This window comes from Chiloscyllium plagiosum, chromosome 17 (assembly GCF_004010195.1).
Source record: "Chiloscyllium plagiosum isolate BGI_BamShark_2017 chromosome 17, ASM401019v2, whole genome shotgun sequence".
NCBI classification, from domain to species: domain Eukaryota; kingdom Metazoa; phylum Chordata; class Chondrichthyes; order Orectolobiformes; family Hemiscylliidae; genus Chiloscyllium; species Chiloscyllium plagiosum.
The window spans coordinates 34,527,140-34,554,470 of record NC_057726.1 but is presented as its reverse complement, the minus strand read 5'-3'; positions in this window follow the sequence as shown (position 1 = coordinate 34,554,470).

The following is a 27,331-nucleotide window of genomic DNA, read 5'->3' as shown; positions in this document are numbered from 1 at the left end:
AGGGCAATTGAAAGTCAACAAAATGCAGGCCAGAGGAGATGAGGATGGCAGATTCCCTTTCCTTATGGATATCAGTGAGCCAGATGGGGTTTTCCAACAACTGACAATGATTTCATGCTCATCAGTATGTTCTAAACTCCAGATATTTTACATTGAATTCAAATTCTACTATCTGCTATGGTATGATTCAAACCTGGGTTCCCGGAACATTAACTGAGTTTCTGGATTATTTGTCTAACGGTAATACCACTAGGCCATTGCAGTGTGGATGGAGTTGCTGAGGCAGTCAGTGTGCAGTCAGCTCAGAGGCATGACTCAGTGCAGTGCTCTAAGAGGACAGATCAGCTCTCACCATATGCCAGAATAAATGCCACTCACTATTAAATCCTCCAGTTCCCTACAATTGAGTCCTATAATGGTAGGCTTTCCAACATAAAGGATTGTTGCACAGACCCTTTGATGACAGACATTCTCATTGCATGCCTTATCAATGTCAATGTCTCTCACTTCATTGCTGAAAAAAGAGCAATACATTGATGTCCATATCTGCCTTGGTTCATACTTCAGTCAGTAAGAGACCTTTAGCACTCACCAAAGATTTGAATGGGACAAGGACATCACCACAAAACAGAGCTTGAGGATCAACATCTTACATGAATATCATGAACACATGATATAAGACCTTAGTGAGATCTGTCAGTTCCAGCTTTTTCATGACACACAGCCACCTTTCATTCAGAACCACCTGAGTCATAATATCCCCCACACGACATCCGTCATACACAGAGTACACACTGACAATCTCAGCTTTGGGAGTTCACATCTATCCCTGCACCTAATGCAATGCAGTCAAACTGCTCATGTATCCATGATAATGTTCACTAATTCTCTCTAATTCTACAGGGCAAGGACTTTCTCAACCAAAGAGCTCATGCCAAGGAGGCAGCATGCCTGAACTCCAGGACAAACCATATGCGAGGAGCAATGGCCAAGCTAGTCGGAGAACATGGAGAATGGGTCTGCACTGAAGTTGAGATTAGCTGTGTCCAGCTAGCTATTGAGAAAACAATACAATCGGCTTTGCACATCTGCACACTGAGCACCAAGTTTTAATGCAACATTTTTATAGTATGGTGACAGGAAAGATGTAGAAACAGGTGTATGGTCCTCAGCTGGTGAATGTATCCTTTGGATTCTTGTCAGGTTGGCCCTGTGTTGGGTGAAAGAATGCCTAATTTCATCCTGTACAGAGAGATGTCTATCTTCTTTAACCCAATGATCAGTCTTCCCCTTTCCTGATGTTGACATCTGATAAATCTTCATACAGTTTATATTAACACTATTACTTTCTATGGATGTAGCTAATACTGCCTCTTTTAACCTCTAGGCAGCTGTGGGAGTTGGTGGGTTTGAAGCAGATGTCAGTGTTGAGTTGGTCGCTGGAGACAGAGATGTCTAGGAAGGGGAGGGAGGTAGCAGAGATGATCCAGGTGAATTTGAGCTAAGGGTGGAAGATAACCAATCAAGTTAACCTAATTGTGTCATTTAAGTGTGCAATGAGTAAACACTGGAAGAGGACAACTGTCAAAGAATATGGAGAAACTGCAAAAAATCAGTTGAGTCTAATCAGCTCCAATGTGCTTTGATGGGCTGCACAATTTCCTCATGTGCTGAAATCTTTAGGACTGGTTTGTTGCAACCATTTCACATTGTAATTTTAAAATACAATAATGTTGCACATAAATGTTGCACATCCAAACCCAACATCTTTATGTCTGAAAACAGCATAATCCCGAAGTTATTCTTTAAGGAGTAAACAATAAAATATCTGTTACATTCCACGAGGTTATAATAAATTTGGCTACGTTTTCCATGCTATCTAGTGATGGGATATTATCTCATTGCTCATGCCTTGCAGAATGTTGGTAATGCATGGAAGGAATGCTCACATTAAGTTTTATTAACTGCATCACATTTCATCAACTAGCTGCAAAAGGCAGACAAAATTTCACAATAAATTTCACAATAAGAAGGATGTTATTAAACTGAAAACAGAGCAGAATAAATTTACAAGAATGTTGCCAGGACTCGAGGGTCTGAGTCATCAGACTCAAGGGAGAGGTTGGACTCTTTTTCTTTCAAGCGAAGGAGACTGAGAAGGGAGTCTTATAGAAATGTATAAGATCATGAGAGGCATGGATAGGGTGAATGCACTTAGTCTTTTTCCCAGAGTTGGGGAATCAAAAACTGGAGTGCATCAGTTTAAAGTTAGAGGGAAAAGAATGAAAGGGAACCTGAGGGGCAACACTTTTACACAGAAGGTGGTACGCATATGGAATGAGCTGACAGTAGAAGTGGATTGAGGTAGGTACACTAACAACATTTAAAAGGTATTTGAACAAATACATGAACAGGAAAGGTTTAGGATATGGGCCGTGCAGGAAAATGGGCTTGACGTAGATGGATAGTTTGGTCGGCAGAGACGAGTTTGGGCTGAAGGGCCTGTCTCCGTGCTGTAGGACTCGAAATGTCATTCAGTAAAGTCCGTGACATTTTGAGAGCTTCAGTGCAGCAAACAAGAACATGGATTATTGATACACCACCCACTTCAGCAATCCCACATCATTGGAATCCATCTGGTACAGGTGCACCCTCAGCTCTGCTGGGAGAACAGTTCCGGGATTTTCACCTCATGGCAGAGAAGGAACAACAATATAGTCTCATATCAGGATTGTGTGTGGTTTGGAATGCAACTTGTAAATGGTGGCATTCCCATGTGTCTTCTGTCCTTTTGCAATGCAGCAAATAATATTTCATTATTCCCATATGATCTAATAGAACAAGAATTTTGCATGTTTTAGCAATTTATATATACTGTGGAGGTCACTGCTTAGCATTACAATAAGGACAGAAGAAAATACAAAAAGAAAATCAGGTGTCAAGATCCATGTTAAGAATTTGCAGTGTGCTGTGTGGATGGCAGCCAGAAGTTACAAAGGGAGCATCAACTGAAATTAGGTAAAATGTGGGAGGCAGAGTTTGATGTGGGGGATGTCTGAGGTATAACCAAGCAAATGGTTGATTACAACTACAACATGTTCAAAATGGTATAAAACCCGAGCTATGCAGAGACAAATTCATTTAGGTGGCGTACAGAAAGCCCTGAAAGCTCGTATACCGAGAAAGTTATCAAAATAGCTAATAGAATGTTGGCTATGATCTCACTGCATTGAAAATTAAAAGTGATAGCATGGTATTTCAGTTGGAAAGGAGATGAAGATACAGGGATGACCATTGTAACCAAAGCACCCACAACTAAAGAACATGGGGGGGGGGGAAATCCCTGACCCTGTCGAGCAAATTGACTAAGTTATGAAAATATTTGAAATGAGTACAACTTTCTCATTTTCATCCTCCTTCTCTGATTGAGATAATGATTATCAAGGAAAGAAGGAGTTGCTATTGTTACTACTTTACATTTGCAAAGAAGCATAAGGATACAGTATGAATGACACAGATGACATAGACATTTTCCTTTACCTTGGTCAGTGCTTAATTTGGTTTTACACACTGGCCATCAGGAATGATACAGTCTCCTTGAAAGGTTACACGTTTACTGGAGTTATACCAGCACTTCCACAGACTTCAAGGGATTTCTTTATTCTTTCTTCGTAAGTGAGTTCACTAGCAAGGCCAGTTTTTGTTACCAGGCCCCTACTGCCCTTGAACAGAATGGCGGGAGACCATTTCAGAAGGCAGCTAAGAATTAACCGCATTGCTGTTGGTCTGGAGTCACATATAAGCCAGACCAGATAAGGATGGCATCCTGAACTAGAAAAAGAAAATCCGAGAGACATCACATGAAAGCAGCAGTTGATTGACTGATGAGACCTACATTTAGGAACTTTCCCTTAAATTGTAGTTACTTAAGAAGTTTAAAATTTTTTAGGGGTAAAGTTAGCTAGTAAGACGAAAAAGGTTTAAGGTAGACCTTGGAAGTTTGCATCATGGCAGTCGTGTATCCTGTCATATGTGGAAACTCACGGACCTAATAGGATGACCATGTGTGCAGGAAGTGCTCCCAACTGCACAAACCTGAGCTCCAAGTTTCAGAGCGCAAGCAGCAGCTGGAGATACTCTACAAGTCTGAGAGGTACACAGAGAGCACGTTTAAAGAGGTGGCCACCCTGTAGCTGAAGGGACTGGAGGTTAAAAAAAGGAATGGGTGATCACCAGGCAGTCAAGGAGAAACAGGCAGGTAATGTGGGAGATTCCTGAGGACTCATTAATACATTGGTTTTCTGTTCTGGAAGCTGAGGAGGGCATTTGTACCTCAAGGAAGTGCAATCAGATAGGGGCTTCTGGCACCACAGGCAGCCTGACTGTACAGGAGGGGAGGAAGAAGTAAACAAGAGTGACAGTAATAGGAGATTCATTCATTAGGAGAAGGCTTCTGCAGCCACAAAGGTGACTCCAGAATGGTATGTTGTCTCCCTGGTGTCAAGGTCAAGGATGTCACTGAGCAGTTCCAGGGTGCCCACAAGGGGTAGGTTGGCAAGACAAATATTCGTACCAATGATATACGTAGGAGGAGGGATGAGGTGTTGCATCAAGAGTTCAAGGAGCTAGGCAGCAGATTAAGAAGCAGGACCTCAAAGATTATAATCTCAGGATTACTTCCAATGAAACTTGGAGCTCAGGTTTGTGCAGTTGGGAGCACTTCCTGCACACATGGTCATCCTATTAGGTCCGTGAGTTTCCACATATGACAGGATACACGACTGCCATGATGCAAACTTCCAAGGTCTACCTTAAACCTTCTTCGTCTTACTAGCTAACTTTACCCCTAAAAAATTTTAAACATTTTAAACTCATTTAAACTCCTTCCAACAGCATTCTTTGTCCTATTTGGTTTAGGTGCAAACTAAGCTACTTTCAGAGGTCCCACCTTTCCCAGAAACTGTCCCAGTGATCCAGGAATCTAAAACCCTCCTTTCTGCATCAACTCAAGTCACGTATTCATCTGCTTTATTCTCCTATTTCTACGCTTGCCAGCTTTTCTATCAGTATGTAGATGGCCCTACAAGGGAGAGTGCAGAGCTGAACCGAATTCTGGGGAATGAAGCTGGACAGTATTCAAGGTGACAAAGGTGGAGCATGTTAATGATAATGACCACAACTATGTACACTTTATTATGGAGAAGAAGGAGGAAGAAAGTCTGCAGAAAAGGGCTTTAGATAGGCGTAAGGCTGATCCTATTAAAATAAGGCAGGATCTGTCTAAAATAAATCAGGAACAGCTACTTGAGAGTAAATCTATAGCAGAACAATAGGAAGCATTTTAAAAAGTTCTGGGGAAGGCCCAATATGTTCCTTTAGGGTGAAAAGGAGAAGCAACAAGCCCAGAGATACATGGATATCTAGGAACATTAAGGACTATAAAAAGGAAAAGGGAAACATAGGTCCAAGAGGAGGATAGGATGTGCAGGGGAGAACAAGAAAGCATATAGGAGAACAAAAAGTGGGGTATTAGAAAACTCTGATGGGCAAGCTTAGGGAGAATCTCAAGATATTCTGCAAATGTATCAAGGGCAAGAGAATAACCAGGGAAAGTGAAGAGCCATTAAGGACCAAAGGGGTGACCTGTGCATATAGTTGCAGTATTTAGTACGGTGTTAAATAAGTATTTCATATCTGTTTACTTCGGAGGTGGCAGGTGCAAGTACAGAGTTTGAGAAGCTGGGCTGTGAAGCTCTTGAGCAGATTGATAGAAGAAGCAAGGAGGTATTGAAGGTTTTAATAGATTTAAAAGTGGACACATCCTCAGGGCCAGATGAGGTGTATCCCAGGACACGAGGGAGGAAACTGCAAGGGACTTCGTCCAAATTTTTAAATCATCTCTGGCCTATGGGGGTTGCTAAAGGACTGGAGCTAGTGGGTCTCCACTTTATTAGAAGGATGGTAGGGATTGAGAAGGGAACAATAGATGAGTGCGTCTAATCTCCATTTAGAGAGGCAAGGCTTGTTTAGGGATAGTCAGCATGGCTTTGTCAGAAGGAGGTCATAACTTACAAATCTGGTGGAAATTTTCTGGACGTGATGAAATATTTGAATGAGGCTACAGCAATTGACATAGTCTATATGGATTTCAGCAAATCATTCAACAAGATTCCACATAGTAAACTGATAAAGAAGATATACCTTCATGGGATCCAGGGTAATTTGACAAGTTGGGTCCAAAATTAGCTTAGCGACACAAGATAGGACAACGGTCAAAATTGCTTGTGACTGGAGTCCAGTATGCAGTAGCTGGGTCCTTTATTGTTTGTGATATTCATAAATGATGTAGAAGAAAATGTGTGAAAAATGATAAGTAAGTTTGTGGATAAAACTAAGATTGGCTAGGTGATTGACAGTGAGGAAGAGGGTATTAGGGTACAGGACAATATAAATAGGTTGGTCAAATGAACAAATCAGTGGCAGATAGAATTTAACCCTGACAATTATAAGTTGATATCTTGTTCTGTCTTCCCACGTGCAAGTGAATACTCAATGAACAGCAGGATAGTAGGAAGCTCAGAAAAGAGGGATCTTGCAGTGCTTGTGCACTGATTCCTGAATGTGGCAGGATAGGTTCATAGGGTGGTTAAGGCAGCATATGGGACACATGACTTTATCATCTGTAACATAGACTGTAAGAGCAGGGAGGTCATTTTGAAACTGTACAGAACTTTTGCTAGGCTACAGTTGAAGTACTGTGTGCAGTTCTGGTCACCACACTATAAGAAGGATGTGATTGTACAGGAGTGGGTGCAAAGGAGATTCACCAGGATGTTGTCTGAGGTGGAACATTTCAGCGATGAAGAGAAGCTGGATAAGCTCAGGCTGTTTTGTTTGGAACAGAGAAAGTTGAGGGGGAACCTAATAGAGGTGCATAATATCCTAAGGGGCACGGACAAGGTGAATAGAAAGCACTGTTCCCCTTAGCTGAAGGGTCAATAACTTTAAAGTGAAAGCAGGAAGTTTAGAGGGAACTTGGCAGAAAAGAAATGTTTTCACCTAGATTGTGGTGGGAACCTGGAATGCACTTTCTGGGAGAGTAGTGGAGGTGGGAATCTCATAACCTTTGAAAAGTACTTGGATGAGCACTTGAAATGTCATAACGTTCAAGGCTGTGGGCCAAGTGCTGGCAAGTGGGACTGGTTGGGTCACAGTGTATTTTTGGTGGTACGAACTGGGTAGGCCGAAGGACCTCTTCTGTGCTGTATAATTCTATGGAATAGCATTCTGACTAGCATAAGAATAGTTTCAGCAAAGCCAGGGATCTTCTGGTCTTCGTCTTAGCCCCAGTCTGTATCTCTGCCTTTTACACACTGTCTGTCCCTGTCTGTCTGTATGTGGTATTGAGAGGGAGTTTATAAGTTATTTATAAGTTCAGAGTTTTATATGTTGATGGTTCATTAACTACCTATAGTTATAACTTATTTATTGGTAATAAATAGCAATAAAAACCTGTTCTGTGTTTTCTGGGTGTAAAAGACAGCTAAATTGGGGAAGTCTGTGTATTTTTCTAAAATCATTAATTGTTGTGACCATAACAGGAACAGAGGGTCCTGATTTGCAGTGTGCTACCCTATCAAATGTAACTGTAAAGTGCAACTCCATTCAAAATCCTGCTGTTCAACCCCTTTTACATTTGCATTTGTTCTTGCCCAGAGCCTGCAGTCCCCCGTCCCATCTCGAAAACTAAATTGCCAAAGGACAGTACCACACTTGCAGCTTCAGAGCCCTGATGCACCCCATTCACCTGCCCTCTCTTAATTACTGAGGACTGACCCAATGGACTCACCATGGCCCAAACCTTCCATTAATGTAAGCAGTTAGCCCTTACTGGATGTATGGCCCTCTCCTGCAATGAGACAAAGGGAGGAATTGAATGAGATAACAACAGCCTGCACAGTTTTCACTGTTGGTGCAAGTGCATGGAAAGTGATGAGGTGACCTGAGTTAATGAATAGGAAGCACAAAGTTTGTAGGTGGATAGGGTCGGTGAGAACCACTGAGGCAAGATGTTGCATGCTACAGTGAATATGGTAGACCATAGGCTTTGGTGAAAGGTGAGTGCAGTAGCAGAGTTAATGTGTGTGAGCTCACAGACATGAGATAGTGGCACTTACCCTTGTACAGCACAGGAAGTCATGAACCTTCCTGCGGAATTGCTGTGTGTTCCTTTGGATTGCAGATAACACATTGAGCCAGATGACAACATCAGACTATGTGGACATCATCTGGTACTGTGGACTCGTCTGATGGTCCTGAGAAAAGAAGATGCCCTCTGCTCCACCATCACATCCACCCAGACCTTCATGTACCTATCGACGAAGCACGGTGATAATTCGCCCCTCATAGACATGACCTTTCCAAATGTACAGTAAGACACTGAAAAGGCAGTTCCTGTCTTGCAACATTTGAACTGGTGTACAACTACGAGCTTGAACACTAGAAGGTCCCGCAGCCAGGGAGCATTTCTACCTCTGCCAGTGCAAGATTACATGAGAGTGGTTCAGTGTCGGCGGGGAGTATACGCAATGAAGTGAACAGCAAAGATTTGTGCAAAAAAAAAAAATCATCAGGGCTCACAGAAGCTAACCTTCCATGAAACTCCCCCCACAATGAGACTTATTCAAAACACAGAAAAATTTATCCCCATGTCCCCAAGGACATCTGTCACTAGTTCAGTGGCATTACCTTTACATTATTATTCCTCAGTGAGAGGGCAGGCTGCATAACCATGACTTGTATTCCTTTGTATTTAGAAGGTTAAGGTATGGTCGAATCTGAATGTTTTAAATGATCAAGGGGTTCAGTACTATAAATGCAGATATTCTGTTTCCTTGGAAATTGGAATTATGGGGAATAATCTCATATTAACGATAATTCAGTTGCAGGAAGCACTTCTTAGAAAGGTTAGCACAAATTCGGAACTCTCTCACTAAAATGCTGTGAATAACGTGTCAATTTTTTAGACAATTCGTGTTGTGTAAACATGCGCGATAGATTAGATTACTTACAGTGTGGAAACAGGCCCTTTGGCACAACAAGCCCACACCGACCCTCCAAAGAGCAACCCACCCAGACCCATTCCCCTACATTTACCCCTTCACCTAACACTACGGGCAATTTGGCATGGCCAATTCACCTAACCTGCACATTTTTGGACTGTGGGAGGAAACCGGAGCACCCAGAGGAAACCCACGCAGACATGGGGAGAATGTGCAAACTCCACACAGACAGTCGCCTGAGGCAGGAATTGAACCCGTGTCTGTGGCTCTGTGAGGCAGCAGTGCTAACCACTGTGCCACCGCGCCGCCCCAATTAATTTAACATTTATATTAATAGAATTTTGTTCAATCTAATACGAAACATGCCAGGTATCAAGAGTTGAGCAAGTGTTTGATTGATTGGGGAACAGTTTAAAGGGGATGAATAGCCTTTTTCTCTTGAGTAAGGACTGTTCTGTTAAAAAAAGAAGTTGCACTTTTGCAGGGTCTTCTACTTGATGTTTGATCTTTCACTTGATGTTCCAAAGTGCTTTACAGACAACCCTGTGCTTTTTGAAGTGTAGTCACTGTTAGAACATAGCAAAGTCATCAGCCAATTTGTTCACAGCAAGTTCCCACAAACACAATATCAAAACAATCAGATAATCTGCTTTGTAATATTAACTCAGAGTTAAAATTAGTCAGGACTCTACTAATAACTCCCTTGTTGTTTTTTTTAAAATGTGTCCAAAATAGACAGAGGCAAGGCCTTGGATTAACAAATCATGCATCACAACTCATTCAATATTGCTGTACTCCCTCAGTTCTGTGTTGGAGAAGATGGGAACAACAACAGAATATCAGAGTATTTCAAATTGTAATTAACACATGCACACACATGTAAATGCACAAGGAAATAAATCCCCAACTTTCAGCATTCTTAGGGTTTAGTAAGATAGCAATTTACCTAACAAGATTAGTAAATAAAAAAGCATAATACTCTGATTTTAACCACATAAACACAAAACCAATCCTATAATAAAATAACAACTAAATAATTCACAAAGAGTCCATCTCATTCGAGGCATATTAGTAAAGAAATAAAAACAAAATCGTCAAGTATATCAGTATGCTTCAAAACAGTCTATTAATTCATGGTGATTTTTCAATGATACAAAATCTGTTCTTGTTGAAAGATCTACAGGAACACAATAATTTCCATTAGTCTAAAATTAAGTTTAAGTCTTTATTTTTAACATGAATTGTTAAGATTCAGAAGCCACAATAATAGTAGACTGTGCAAAATTTACATTTTAAAACATGTAACTTGAGTTTCAGGATTTAAAACATGTATTTTCCAAAAATATGTGTATTAAAAAGAATAACCTAAGAATAGCTGAAAAATTACTTTAATACCTCAATAAAAATAACCCAATTCAGAATGTTCTCAGGGAACAGGGTTCTTAGCTCTAGGCGATTGGATAATGGCTGAAAGAAAGTATATCGGCTGTCACTTCTGATTAGAGACTTGTGCCTCTGTGCTTCACTGAATGGAAGGCATGTCTGGTAATGTAAGGTACAAATATTAAGTTAATAAAATAATGTAGAATAAGACATATATATAGCTTGACTGAACAGAGCACAGAATAGTCATACAGATCAATAAAATAACATGGCTCAGTCTCTATTGGCATTATCACCTATATTTTATGTTTTAATCATATTTTTGAAGGACTACTGTACAAACTAAACCTCTAGGGTATGCAATAATTTCACAGTGTAAGAAGTCTGATTGTGTGTGCTTTATTTTACATCTAAATAAATTAGGAGAAAAATAAAACTGATGCACAGTACTTATTTTCCTTTTTTATTTTTGGATTCTTTGTTAAAAGAATTGAAGATTTTTGTATTCTTTGCTGGTACTTAATGACTTCAGTCTTAATGAGCCAGCATTAAATTGACTAGTTCGGCAATTTCATTCTGAATGGTTTCATAGATTGACAATACTCATTCAAATTGCTCAATAAAATAGTACAGATCACATCCCTCACATGCCTTCACTCCTTTTAGAGTCATAGCGTGTCCATATGACCTCAGTAATGGATTTAAAAGCAATCATTTGAGCTCTTTCCAATGTGTAAAAATTACATGAAGTTCTTCTTATTCAATTTATTTTTCCCACCCTTCCAATATTTAGAATTCTTACAGCTGACATTATTTTTTCATTAAAAACAACTGATTTCAAAATGCTGCACTGTACAAAACACCATAAACTGTTTATGACTAACTGCCATGCTCTTAATTAAAACAATAAATCCAGTACACAATATTTGTGCAGCCTCTGATTTGATCTTTGCCACTTGCTATCCACTACTCAAGTTGCTATGTTACCACTCGAAAGCATCAGACACTCAGCACCAGGGAAGATTCTGCAACAGTCCTTAGGTTTTAAAAGGCACTTAAAAAATAAAATGCCGAGAATATGACACCACTCCTTTTTGGTTATGATTAATTTAGCTTATATTTTAGAACCTGCTTATGCAAACAGCATTGATCTAAACAACTGTCTTCATTTTCTTCCACAATCAAAGAATGTAGCTTCAAGTACATTGCTTTTCTCAACAGAAAATAATTGATAAAACACCACCCAGAATTAGTTGATAACTATGGCTACAGGATGATTATAGATGATACAAATACAATCATTCACTAATAACGACGACATCAGTTATTCAACTCGCCAACCAATAAATATTGAACTTAAACACATTTTGTTTAATAAAAGAAAATGTATTAGGAAGGTTGCAAATGTAATTGAGATGCATTGAAAACTTCCCATTTTCATGTGAAATGCTTGTTAACTACTACATGAAACATTTAATGACATTTAATGGCATTCAATAGTAAGAATCATCATTGAGAAACCTTAAGATTCTTACCAGCCCCACTGAACAACGGGAGCAATGATGAGAAAATTGGAAAAACACCTGAGATGGCCAGCATGGATCTTCTCAACTTCAAGTGCAAAAAGTCCCACTTTCACAGCATCGTTTGAAGTCATCTGTAATTATAGAATCGTGCAGTAGAAAAATGATGTCATGTACAAACGTATGGTGGTAGAAATGCTGGTCACAAGCAATTTTGACTATTTCATTGGTCTTTGGAGATTGAAGAAAGTCATCTCGGTGAAGCAGAAGTAATCACAGCTGACCTCAAAAGTAGCACCTGGGGGTCACAAAGCACGAAAAATACTGCAAGATCTCAGAGGCTGCAGAGGGACCCAGAGCAGATTCCCTCTCACCTTGAACTGTAAGAATTCACCAATATGTACAACTTCGGTGACATGGGACTGGCAGTGCAAGGTTTCAGTATGCATCCAGCACTTACAATCTGATACTGTCTCTTTGCTGACTGCTGCTGCATTTGTTGGAATAAGGCCCTTCAGCCAAAGTCCCATATAGAGACGCATGGCCCTCTTTGTCAAAACATTCCATCTCTCTTGTATGGAGGAAAATAATGAACTGTCAATTGTGACTCCTGTAACTGTTGACTGCTCCCATTGCAAAAGAGCTGTCCTGTTTCCTCTGCTCCCCACATCATTGAAAGAGTGACTCAAGGATCCAGCCACCGCAGAGGTTATTGTCACTGTCCTGTGATACAGTAAAAATGCAGAGAAATGGAGGAGGAACAGATGCAGCAGTAAGCCCAGGGCCAGCAGCAATCTCCAGTGGATAGTGAATAGCCTCCATATGAAGGGGTTGCAGCTCAAGTTTCCCTCAGAAAATGCAGAGAGTACAGAAGGGGCAGAATCTATCATCCACAGTACCATTTCCTCCAAACAGTTAAGGCACAGTGTTGTTGTAGACTGAGGATGTCCTGGGCACTGTCACTGAATTATGCCATCTACCAGAGAGGAATCAGCAATCTGAAGGAGTGGGTGGCCATCCTATCCCAGTGGCCCTCAAGGGTCACAGCCACACTAAATTTTTCGCAAATTGGTTCCTTCCAAGAAGCCACTGAGGGTCTATGTGGGGTTTCTCAATTGTCCACCCAACAATGTATTAAGGTGGCTACTATTGGAATTTGTGCCAGATCTCACTACTTCACCTCATTTTCCCGTGCTCTGGCCAAGATAGTAGGGGTTTTGGTGACAGAGCTGCCTTCCCTGAGGTGCAGGGTTCAATACACTGTATCCACATTGCATTAAGAGGGTGCTATCATAATGCAGCTGTATTTACCTCAAAAAGGGTTCCATTCCATCATGTACAAGTTATTTATGATCATCAGTACCACATCTTAGTACCCTGAGAATTGCCATAATGTTTATATCCTTGGAACTCCCATGGCCCTGCTTTATTTCAAGAGTCAGATGCCTTGTAAGGATGACATCAGGAGATAAGGGCTATCCTCTGTGACCTTAGCAAATGACTCCATTATACAACTCCTGACTATAGACATAGTGCAGCCCCTGCTTCCACCAGGGCCAAAGTGGAGGACATGATCAACCTCCTGAAGATGAAGTTCTGATGCTTGGATTGGGCTTGGGGAGGGTACGTACCTTGCTGTATGCTCCAAACAGAGTGTGCTGAGTAATCCGAGCATGCAGAGCTCTGCACAAAGGAGCAGACAAAGAGGCAATGTATTGGACTCTGAAAAGCTCGGAGAGCTGGAACAGTATTCCGTGGAGGAAGATGAGGACATTATGCCAATGGGACATTCCCTTTTGCCTGATAAAGCATATCTGGGTCAGGCACAAAAAGCTAGCCCGCAGTGACCCTTTCCACTATCACAAATGACAGCAGAAAACGATGAGAACACTTCCACTTTCAAGACACATATGATCCAGACATGGACATATTCCATCATCCTTTTAATATGGTTTAATCCAATTTTTGGAATTTTCCACAAAGTACCAAAGGGGATATGTTACCATCCCACCTCTGACTTTGACAGCATGAGGGGTTTACGTACTGGTCCTCATCTCCACTTTCCTGATCTTTTGCCGGTCCAAAGGAGACTGGACATTTTGCCACACTATGCTTTAACACACTCGGCCAAAGATTTCTTTTTGAACACACTTGGACGAACACCTTTGATGATCTATGAATCTGCACAATACATAGAGTCATAGAGATATATAGCATGGAAACAGACCCTTCAGTCCAACTCATTCATGCTGATCAGATATCCTAAATTAATCTAGCCCCATTTGCCAGCACTTGGCTCATATCCTTCTAAACCCTTCCTATTCATAGACCCATCCAGATGCCTTTTAAATGTTGTAATTGTACCAGCCTCCATCACTTCGTCTGGCAGCTCAGTCCATTCATGTATCACCCTGTGCATGAAAACGTTGCCCCTTAGGTCCCTTTTAAATGTTTCCCCTTTCCCTATGCCCTCTAGTTCTGGACTCCCCGACCCCAGGGAAAAGACCTTGTCTATTTACCCTATCCATGCTCCTCTTGATTTTATAAGCTATCGAATCTTAAACTTTATTTAATTTAAATTCAAGCCAGTTGATGTAACTTGTCGAAAAATCTGCAGTGCTACTTAAACTGAACTCAAACTAAGAAGGCTTTCTGCCACGACATCCTTCAGATTGGAGGAAAGGCAACGAGAACCAAACAGGTAGATATTTAATTCTTCAGACCAGCAGCCCGCAAAGCTGAGTCTTCTGTTTCTATAAAGACACTTAGTTTCCCAGCATGTGGGCCTGTCTTAATATCTGGAACACTATCAATCCAGGGATATGGTAGGCATCACAGTTGGGTCCTGATCTGCTGATTTGCTTCACCAGTTCTGCACAAGAACTGGAAATATGTTTTGACAATATAAGGAATAAAAGATTTTGACTTATAGATTAAGTTTGTCACCTATTTTAATATAAGACCTATTGCAATAGAGCAAGGATTGCCAGGGCTTATGTCTTCAACAAGAAATTGTTGAAGGACAGAGAAATTGGACAAGAAATAAAATAAGTGGTCTTCCCTCTCTTAAAATGTACTATTAATCCATGTTTTGCATTCAGGACTGCAACATCCTGTAACCATGACTACTTTGGACCACTAAATATTATGTTAATTTTATTTACTATATATAAATTTAATTAACATATGATATTCCTATGTAAAATGGTTTAATACTCATGAAAAATGTGATAAGAAAGTTTTATTTTTAGAAGTATTCCATTCTTTTAAAGTTTCTGAGTATGTGTTTATTGCATTTTAATGCATGAAACTTTAAAAATCAGACTAGTTAAGAACTTTCTGTATTGTTTAGAATATATATTGTTCATTTGGATCACAACAAATAGGCAGTAAGGGTCGATGACAAAAACAATTTTATTATAAAACATTTCTAAAACATCATTATTTAAAACAAACAAGTTTGATGTAAGATCTTATTACCACTATCCCAGAATGAGGAAACATTTTCCTTTTAATTCTTAACATCGGACCAAATACATAACTATATACAGAGAATTTTCTTTTCTTTTGAAATTGGCTTATTTGAATAAAGCTTTAAAACAAATAACAATTTACACGACTGGCAGCAATAAACCTTTAGCAAGCAATTGTCTTTTTTCTTTGATGGTCAGCTGACTGAACAAGACATTAACGTTTTCCCACATTTTTCATTAGTTTTCACCATTCTACGTCCACAATGTTCTCTCAACCAACCGAAGTTGTCATAATTGTAGTAACTGTCATTACCAAGAAGCACAATTCAGCATAAAGAGAAGAAGAACCTTTCTCTCCCCAAGGCAGTTAAAATGTGTAAAATTGGCCCCACAGGGAAATATTGTGAATGTCACTTAAAATGTAAAATTTGCTTGTCCCATCAGCTTCAGCATTGTAGAGTCAATGCAAAGCTATTTGAATGTTAATGCATTCTGAATTAAAACCCCTGTACTTTTAAAAAAAAAGTTTCTGCTTCTGCAGCAACAGTTTGCACCATTCTACTAATGAAGTAGCTTTCCCCTCAGAATGCCTCAAAGAAGCTGCAAAGTACTGAAACACAGTATAGCCTGAATGGATTTGTATTACATATGCCAAAATTATGACCAGAGATTAGTTTGAAAAGTTTATTTTGTAACATAAAACGTGGATAACTTTTCAACCTGCTATAAATTTGCAGTCCAAGAAATCATCACGGTTATATCTTGCTTACTGTTCTGTAGCATTACAAATAAAACACATTCACCAATATAATCCTTAACTACTTTCTTCCATCGGTTCTGACATCCTAGGTCCTCATCTATTCCTGGGAGTAATCCAGTGTAGACAAAATTACTGACACTTCTCTGTGATGTATGGCACAAGAGCACTTTAACCTGACCCATACCCTGACACATTGCAGTTTTTTTATTAACTAAATGGTAAAATACCATTATTTTCAACAACCTAGTATCTGTAGAAGATTGCCACAAGACCTTTCTGATTCAATAAAACTCCACTAATCTGCTCATTAATATCTGTCTACTATCCAAGAAAGGCAAAGAATAAGCTCTCATATAAACAAGCACTGTTGACAAAATAGTCTTTTGGTAAGCAGTATAAAGTATTTCTACATGCATCCATCTCAAAGCACAAGATGATCATTTTCAAACACTTTGCAAGGCAAGTTGTCTGTAAATTTTACTTGGGTTATTTCAAAGATACTTTAGTTTTATAGCAGACTTATTTTGTATTGATTAATTATATGTATTTTGTTCAAATCATAATATGAATATCACATATTCAAGAAAGAGAATGCCAATGGGGAATGGAACAAATTTGCACATAATTACTTTCTGAGATGCAAATAAAAAGTCCAATTAATGTCACCATTAAATATAGAGAAGAATACATAAATCCATGTGGAATGCAGAAAATATATTTAGGAATCTCAGGTTTTTAAAATATCACCTTGCAACAAAAGGCCGTAATGTTGACCTAATAATGGAACTGTCAAACAGTACATAAATTAATTGTTTTATGTATTGGAATGCTGGTTCTAATTCTTTTTATTGACTCAGATATTGTTTGTTGAATCTCCAGTAAACACATTAATTTTAAAAACTAAATGCATTAACATATTGAATATATTGTCCAGATTCGACATCCCTATATTCCAGCAACAATTTACAAGAAATATGTTTGACAGTTGCACATTGTTACTCATTAGTCTGTGATCATTTTTTTTAAAAATCACAAAATATCAAACAGCATTACAGTCTGTAACTATCTGACTCATTGTCCATTTTCAAGTTTAGTGAATCTACAAACATTGAAATGATGCTTCTGTGTCCAAGGTCTAGATTAGAGTGGTGCTGGAAAAGCACAGCAGGTCAGCCAGCATCCGAAGACCAGTAAAATCGACATTTCGGGCAAAAGTCCATCATCAGGAATGGAGGCAGGAAGCCTCCATGGTGGAGAGATAAATTGGGGGGGAGAAGGTTGCAAAGAGTACAATAGGTGATAGGTCAGAGATGAGGGTGGGGGAAAGTAGCTTCTGTGTCCAAGTCCAGGTCACTAATATATATAAAAAAAAACATGGGTCCTAATACAGATCCATGGGAAACAATACTGTAGGCTTCCTCAGTCAGAAAAACGTAAAACATAGAACAATACAGCTCAGAACAGGCCCTTCGGCCCTCAATGTTGCGCCAACCTGTGAACTATTCTCAGCTTGTCCCCCTACACTATCCCATCATCATCCATGTGCTTATCTAAGGATTGTTTAAATCTCCCTAATGTGGCTGAGTTAACTACATTGGCAGATAGGACATTCCATGCCCTTACACTCTCTGAGTAAAGAACCTGCCTCTGACATCTGTCTTAAATCTATCACCCTTCAATTTGTAGTTATGCCCCCTCGTCATCATCCTCGGAAAAAGACTCTCACTGTCTACCTTATCTAATCCTCTGATCATCTTGTATGTCTCTATCAAATCCCCTATTAGCCTTCTTCTTTCCAATGAGAACAGAGCTGAAAATGTGTTACTGGAAAAGCGCAGCAGGTCAGGCAGCATCCAAAGAGCAGGAGAATCGACGTTTCGGGCATAAGCCCTTCTTAGAAGCTCTTCAGCCACCCTCCAATGAGAACAGACCCAAGTCTCTCAGCCTTTCCTCATAAGACCTTCCCTCCAGACCAGGCAACATCTTGGTAAATCTCTTCTGCACCTTTTCCAATGCTTCCACATCCTTGCCGAAATATGGCAATCAGAACTGTACACAATATTCCAAGTGTGACCGCACTAGCATTTTGTATAGTTGCAGCATGATATTGCGGCTCCGGAACTCAATCCCTCTACCAATGAAACCTAACACACCGTATGCCTTAACAGCACTATCCACCTGGGTGGCAACTTACAGGGATCTGTGTACATGGACTCCAAGATCCCTCTGCATATCCACACTACCAAGAATCTTTCCATTGACCCAGTACTTTGCCTTCCTGTTATTCTTCCCAAAGTGAATCATCTCAGATTTAGCTGCATAGAGCTCCATTTGCCACCTCTCAGCCCAATTCTGCAGTTTATCTAAGTCCCCCTGCAACCTGTAACATTCTTCCAAACTGTCCACTACTCCACCGACTTTAGTGTCATCTGCAAATTTACCAATCCATCCACCTATGCCTGCGTCTAAGTCATTTATAAAAATGACAAACAGCAGTGCTCCCAAAACAGGTCCTTGTAACACACCACTAGTAACTGGACTCCCGGCTGAATATTTTCCATCAACCACCACTCGCTGCCTTCTTGCAGAAAGCCAGTTTCTAATTAAAACTGCTAAATCCCCCTCAATCCCATGCCTCTGCATTTTCTCTAACAGCCTACCATGTGGAACCTTATTAAAGGCTTTACTGAAGTCCATGTACACTACCTCAACTGCCCTACCCTCATCTACATTCTTGGTCACCTTCTCAAAAAACTCAATGAGGTTTGTGAGACACGACCTGCCCTTGACGAGACCATGTTGACTATCATTCACAAAAGCTCTCTGCGTTCGGTCACTTAGCCATTTGGAATTGATGATGCCATGTTCATTTAATTCCAGCTTTAATTTTGTCAACAAATCTAATACGTGATATTTTAGTATTAAGTGCACAATATTCTCATCAATGTTCTCCATTGCTTCATTAAAGAAGTTGACCATTGGGCAGGCACAATTTTCTTTAAATAAATCTGTTGGCTTTTATTTATTAGCCTATGTGTCACTAAATTCAAACATACTCTTCCCAGATTGCTGTCAAATGGTTAACAAAAAATCATACATCATTAAAATTCATTCGACAAAGCTGAGTTAACTGCTATTGTACCAAGACATTAGAGAATATAGTTTCTGATTTCTCAGAACTGGAATTAACATGGCAACAGGGAGGTAGCAAGCGTTCTGCTATGAGATTAGACAACTTGGAGCCATGAAGAAACTGGCTGGACCAGACTGCCACTGTTCTTAGACCACAGTCAACCAGATTCAGAATCAGATATGCCTTCAGCACCAGACCATAACTGAGGAGCACAGAGAGAAAGTAGGAAAGGTGGATGGGGGTGAGGGGAGACAGAATCGATGGCCTGAAGAAATACTGGGGCTGGAAGGGATGAGGTAAAAGTTGGGATTCAAAATAGAAAAAAATGGTTCGAGGCCTGGGCAAGTGCAAAGACCATAGCACAGAGGATACTGGTGGCTAGAGTCCAGATTTGTACCATAGGACAGATCAAAACTAGATTATGACAATTCCCAACATGAAAGTCTGAGCAGGTACCTGGCAGCTCCAGCTCACTGCTTACTTCTCCAGACAACCATGTTGGATGTTCAACACCAACATCTGAGGGTTCTCTCCAGGATAGCAGCCATCACAACCTGCATGCACAGACATTGATATTTGAGATGAGCCAGCCTCCTGCATACATCCCCAATCCACATACAGAATATTTCTGCACTATAATGCTGCACTTTAGAGGTCACCGGCACCTATCATTGTCATTCATTGCAAGCACACTGTGCACATGGACAGACTGAACCAGGCTATGTGCTTGTTCTCTTGGCACTCTCTCACTATCCACCTAGCTAGATGATCAGAGAATCCTTGTTTTGCCTTTTTGTTCTTGATCCCACAAGCCAAGGCTTAAAGGCACTGCCATCTTGCCTTGTTGGTTAGCTCTGACACAAAGCCAGGTAACTTGTCATGGAGTTAGGATTCATCAATCAAGGGAGTGGACATGTTGCTATGCCAATTCAATCTCATTCAATGTCCAGAGGATACCTTAGGGAATCAGACAATCTTGGCACAGTATGTCAAGGAAAGCCTCCAATACCAGTCCTGGGCTTGAGCACAGTCAGATGTATGGTCAGGGCAGAGACCTGACATTTACATTCCAGGGAGTGGGTCATGGTCAGCCCTGTGGCTCCACAGCAGCCAACCCAGTGAGTCATGGGCACATAGTCAGAGAGTTGTACAGATATTGGTCAGTATCTGATCACTCATCATTTCAGGCAGTCTGGCTAAGTCACTCAAGGATTGGACTACAATCAGTCTGGAGTTTCGGTCCATTAAACATCAAAAGAGAGGGCTTTTATAAGGGGGCAATGCAGAAGGAAGGAGTGTCAGAACTTAATAGTGGGGAGTGGAGGGCAAATGCTTGGATGCAGAGAGAATTATAATAGTGTGGCAAGGGACAACTCAATATATAAGAAGAGAGATAATAGAGCGAGGATGGTAAAGGATCATATTTGAGGGAGGTCATTGACAGTGAGCAGCACTCTGGCTTCTGGGGCAGGGGTATAGTGTACTACAAGACCTGACATATTCAGCTCCTATGGGAAGAAAAGGTGCACAGATTTAGACGAAGATGGGTTTGGTGGGATAGACAGAGAGGGTTACCAAGAAGGGAATGTTAACACTAATAGTTCAACTGCTCAATGAGGCAGAACCTGAAACTCTCAGTCTGACGAGCATTGCTTTCCATCACCTGTAACACAATTCACAATGAAAATAGCTGGAATCACACCCAGAGTGGGTGGCTTTTCTGTAACTTATAGCTATGTGGGACATTTCAAAGTGCAAACCCAGTAGACACAGACCCAGACAGTGAAGATTAACATATACACATACACAAACACACACTTGTGAACTTCCTTGTGACCCTTAGACATTAGCCTCCTCTGTACAAGTCCAATTCCTTGACCCAAGCTTCTCTCACCATTTCATGCAGGTTAACAGCTGAGTCCCACTCATGACTGTGATGCAGTAGCGATGTTGCCTCAATTGGAAGGATGAAGCCTGGTTGCTGAGGTGGCAGTGACCTGCGATTCACCCAGTGCCTGCTCATGGGACAGCAACTGCTTACTTCATATTTTGATAAACAAGGAACAATTTACAATGTGTACATGGAACAAAGTCTGTGGACTACATGAGACTGAGGAATCATTTTGTCTGTCTATAACTCCCTTCCATCTGCTTCCTTCCACCAAAGACTTCTTGTGGTCAAGAGAGGCTCTGTCAGACTGCTCCAACTGCCTTCTTTCATCATTGCCCCCTGGTGGAGGTTCCAGTGAACTGTTCAGCTCCCTCAGCTCAGTTCCCTCCATCACCGTCACCACTGACTGATGGATGCCCAATTCCAACTCTCGTTGATTGAATCTTCCTGTCCCAGCAGCCACCCATAATGCACTGTAATCATGTGCTAAGCAGTTGTATAATTAGCATGTTCAATTGCACCATGAGGGCTAGAATGTTTGAGTCCACGTTAGTAGTAGCATTCCAGTTTTGCACCAGTGATCTGGGGAAATAGTAAGGGTTGGGCATTTGCTTAAGAGGTCCTTCTTACTCATATTTGTACTGTACTGTCCAAGGGTTTCCTGGCACTATGGTGGTTTACCAGCATGTTGGGCTCAGGGCTCCAGAAGTCATCTGATTAGTTGCACTAATTGCTTCAGTGTCTGCCTCCCAGCAAGTCCACTCTGTGCTGTCTGCCAGGGCAGGAATATGCCTCCTCACTCTGGATATATCCCCTGGAATTGTCACACATGGCTCAGTCCAGGATTCCATATCGTCACTATTTGACTTCATTTGAGCCATCACTCATCAACATTTCAGATTCCACAGCACCGCTAAGTGATTCATTTGCCTCCACATCATTCACCAGATGTACAATCTCACACCGTTTTCCTCGGTGAACTGTTTCCTGAGGCTGCCCCAGCTATTGGTTCTACAGCATAAGTGTGGCCACCTTTGTCCAGCTGCTTGATGATTCTATGGGGTTCAGGGTCTCACACATCCTGTATCTTATTCCTACTCTTGATACTCCCTTTGAGTTTGGAGGAGTAGCCTTGTACTGATTGGAAGGTCAGGCTTTTTTTGTTCAATGTCTTTCTTCTCAGCAGTTATCCCTCAGTCCTCTTGGACACCATCTTGAGTGCCTGGTTTAGCCTGGTGTGATGCTTGACTGTTCACTCATTGAGCTGGCCATCCCTATCACAAGATGTAGTGAAATCAAGAGATGCTCCATAGGAGGAACTGAGTCTCAGTCAAAGAAGAGATAGTGTGGACGCTGGTAATAACATAAGCCAGCACTGGAAGGTACCTAGACTACTTTTGTTTACTCTCAGGAGGCAACGTACCCACTTGCTCAGGCAGTGTATGATTGAATCACTTGCACTTTCCATTATTCTCTGGATGATTGTTGGGAGAGTGATGCAGCTCAAGGCAATGTCAGACACCTTGCAGATTTCCTCTAGGATCTTGTTCTCATGGTTTGACCCAGATCCCTGTGAATCCAACATGGATAAATCGATCACTTACCAACACTCACTAACACTCACTCACTCAATCACTCACTACTTAAGGCCAATTAGCGACGGGTGTGAGTTGCCTGAGCAAACTTGGTGAATATTAGAACATACTTAGTCCCATTACTGCGTGAGTCAAGAATTGTTCAATTCAGTGCAAGGGCCACGAGAGATTAATGTCACCAGAAGCTTTATCCATTGCATGCATGAACATGACAGCCACAGTACAGAGCCTGAATGCAATTCTTATATATCCATTAAGTTCCCTGTTGCCTATTTGGAATGTTGACTTTTTAATGCCTTGTTTGATGACTATCAGGGTCAGAGATCCCTGTCTAATCTGGGATATACTAGCAGAGGCAAGAACATCCAGCTATGGCGAGTGAGAGAATTGGGCTAGTATCTGACAAGAGGGGCGTAATGGAGGCAGGGTAGAGAGTTGATAATGCACCTTAGGACAACAGTACAAAAAAAACACACTAGGCTTTGTGGTGAGAAAGGCTCCATGAAACTTTAAGGAATATATCACAGCTAAAATAAGGTTAAGATTCAGCTCTTAACCTTTAAGCATAAATTGGCAGTTTCCTTTCAAAAATGTATTCCCAGAACATGCAAATATTATTGAAGAGTTTTACTTGGTTACTACCAGTTGCTAGAAATGTTGCATTACTGTTCTGTGGGGAAGGCAGGATTTCCACTTTCTATCCACTCATTAGGCTTTGCTGCTGTACTAATTCATCAGTTGGCTGCTGATATTGTTTCCAAACTCCATATTTAATTTTTTCTTCCTAGGTTTAGTCCTAACACTTTTATCCCATACCATTTGGAAAATAACATATAAAAATGTCAAAGTATTTGCAGCCGTAAAAAGACTGAAACAATAGTTTTCCCTTTTCTGCGGGCATGTTCCTTGACAGGTTACCCCTCCATGAGCCAGTCGCACATTTATCTTTCTATCAGTAGTTCTGGCATACCACTGCATCAGGTCTGGTATAAACTAGTACTTTATTATCAATAAATAATTAGAATTGACTTCAAAACTATCCTAGATTATTAGTCCAGTACAACATCAATGAGCATGCACTGTTCCATAGTCTCACTACTTTGACATTCAGATACAGATTGTGCATCCAACACATTCCAAATGTGCCTCTTTCCAGCTGCTTTTGAAATTGCTAACAATCTAACCATGAGGAAATAGACTGCTTGAAATCTTTGCTTTCTCCGGTGAAGAAGATCATGAGTATGCAAATCTCTTGTGAGGAAAATACAAGGAAAGAGCTAGTTTTTCTTTCAAATCAAAGTCACAAATAATGACCCATTAAAGGTCCCAAATAATACTCTTGTTTAGAATTTCTTCATTTTATTATTATTAATATTTTAGCTTTGAAAGAAAAGTATCAGAAATGCAGATTATGAGCAGATGACTCACCTCTTTTTTAGGTTCTCTATTGCTTTGACTCCTAACCTTTAAAAGCTTCAAACCAGTCAGCATATTCTGCAAGCTTTTCTTCTTTAATAAAATTACAATCATTTATCAACTAGTGTAGCAATAATGTATGAATTGACAAGTTTCCAGAGACAACCAGGAGCCTGGATACTATAATATCTAACACCACTCAATACTGTATGTAGCTGTGACAGAAATCTATCAATACAATTGGGATGACAGATGTAAACCAGTTTCGGATGTTGCATCTTGCAAGATTTATTAAAAGAAAATCATTCAGTATTTTTCATGTATAATATGTGAGGGCTTCCTACTCTGTAACAACTTCAGCAATCCACTTTTTTTAATAGCATATGATTAGGAACTCTTTATGTTATATTTTAACGCAGATCAAATTACATCAGAAAAATTATTTCCATATTATTTGTAAACTCCTAAATGTGTGGAGGACACTAGATGTTGATTTTTCCATTACACAATTAGTGAGAATTACATAGATTGATGGACTATAAATAGCCAACCCTCAAGTAAGGATTTGTTCACATATTGTAAAACCAACATCAGACCAGTTGGAAGTTAGCTCCAAGGGCTACATTTCCCAAATTGCATTTAAAGTGTGCTGCTGAGTGAGTTTGGTCTACCATCGACTGGGACAAATTTTCTCACATGATCTTCTGTTTTTCACCTCATTCATTTTGCAAACGTGAGTTTGGGGATGTCTCTGGTAGAATTTGTACCCAGCACCAACAGGACTTTCTGGCTCACATGCCTCTAGCATCATATTTAAAGCCCCACTGCAACCAGGCAAGTTAGGAATTATCTCTCAATGCTTGACCCTGAAAATACCTCTGAAGAAGGCAAGCTAGCTCCCTGCTTCCAGGACAGAGATCTGGAAGTGCTCTTGGTCAGGATTGTGGAGTCCTTTCTCCTGCTGACCAGCAAAGGAGGTCACACCAACAGACGCAGCCAGTCGAGAGCAAAATTGCAGAATGGATCAATGCTATGTCCTGAGTGAAAACGTACACCAAGCAGTGCTACAAGAAGGTCAATGATCTTCTGCACTCAGCTAGGGTAAGTGCCCCCATCTGCTCTCTGCTAACTCACACAGGGCCACCATTCTACTGCTGCTCATGCATCTCACCTAGACCAATGGACTACCTCATTCTCAGCCAGACCAATGGACTACCAATTGTCCACCTCATTCTCCCAAACTACTAACCACTTCTGTCCTATGTGCTTCCTACTTGCTCAATGCAGATACCTCACCACCACTCCAGCTAGTTGATCTTCCATCCACATGTATCATACTCAATCACTGCCTTTGACTCACTGCAGCAAAAACTTGCCCAGGTTCTGGAATCAAGCAGAGAAAGCATGGCATCATGAAGAAGAAATTATGCCTCACAAATTTATTAGAATTTTGTGAGTAGGTAACATATTTTATCACCTTACTCACTATTAGTCTCACCACAATAGGGAAGGGTAAATTCCATCACACATGATTTTTGCAAACGTCTCAGTCTAATATCTTATACTTGTGACTCTTTTAAAGTTGCTGTATTTTTATTTCTGGTTCGGTGGTTAGCTACTTTTGCCAAAGTCATAAATCAGCATTTTCATTAAATTAGGTAAACTTCAAATTTCAGATACAAACGGACATTGGAACCCTAATTTAACATTTGTCCGCTACTGAAGAAATACCTCCAAGAACAATTTTCAGATCACCTGGACTGTAGGATAAATCATCAAATAAATAAAGAAGTACAAATACAATCTGAATTGCCTGGCTTCATGGGCTACATGCCAGACCATTGTTTGGAGACCCATTTATTTTGTAACCTCATGGTGAACGATCCAGAAAATTACTATTTAACCACAAAAGTCAGGTTATATAAAAAGTCTCACTCTTTTCTTCCAGCAGCTGATTACAAGTTGGCTTGTCAAGTTACTTTAGCTGTTTGGCCTCACTACATCCAAGACTATTGTCCTTCCTGATTAACATTGGAATGTGGAAAATGAATTTTTGTATAGCTTAATTATATTAAAAAGGAATAGTTTACACATATACACACAGTATATTTGGTTACTTATAAAAGGAATATCAACCATATTTTTTTGAAGAAGGGTAGAAAGGTAGGTGGGGAGAAAAGTTCAGAGATGGAATTACAGAGCTTTTGGCCTAACAGTTGTAGGTGCAACCAAAAAGACTGGAACATTAAAATTGTAAATGCATAAGAGACAGGTTGGAGGAGCAGAGGTATCTTGAACATTATTAATATTAGAGCAGGATACAGAAATAGGGAGGGCAAAGATGGATTTGAAAACAAAGCTCAGAATTTTAAGATTGAGGGATTACCGATTTAGGAACTATGCAAGTCAACAGGCACAGGGATGATGGGTGAATAAAATTCAGTGTGAGCCAGGAAATGGGTAGAGGTTTGGAAATGCTCAATTTTACATAGGACGGAAATTGAGAAGCTAGCTAGGAGAATTTGAAATAATTAAGCTTGAGTCATTGAACGTAGAAATGAGAGTTTCAGCAGCAGATTAACTGAGGTGAGATGGAGCTAAATCATGTTACAGAAGTGGCAATGGGCAGTGTTGGTGATGCAGCAGGTATATGATCAGAGGACAACCTTTTGATCAAGTATAACACCAGGATTATAAACAGGCTAACTTTAAGATAATTCTCAGGCAGGGGAGAAGTTCAGTGGCTAGGAAACAGAACTTCTGGTGGAAATCAATAGTCGTCATTTAATTTTCCCAAAATGTATTTAGAGGAAATGTAAGTCGATTCAGTACTGGATGTTAGGCAAGCAGAGAGAAGTAAGAGACTGTGAAGGTTTCAGGAGAAGTTGTGGTGAGATAGAGCTGGATGTCATTGGCAGACATGTAGACTGTCATCTTTTTCCATTTGTTGCTGAGTGGAAATAGGTTACAAAATAGGAGAGGGCCAAGAGGAGGTTCAGGGAAGATATTAAAGTAGCAACAAATGAAACAATTACAGCATCCTGGCTACAAATGGATAGATAACAATGAAGCCAGACAAAGGCTATCTCACCAGC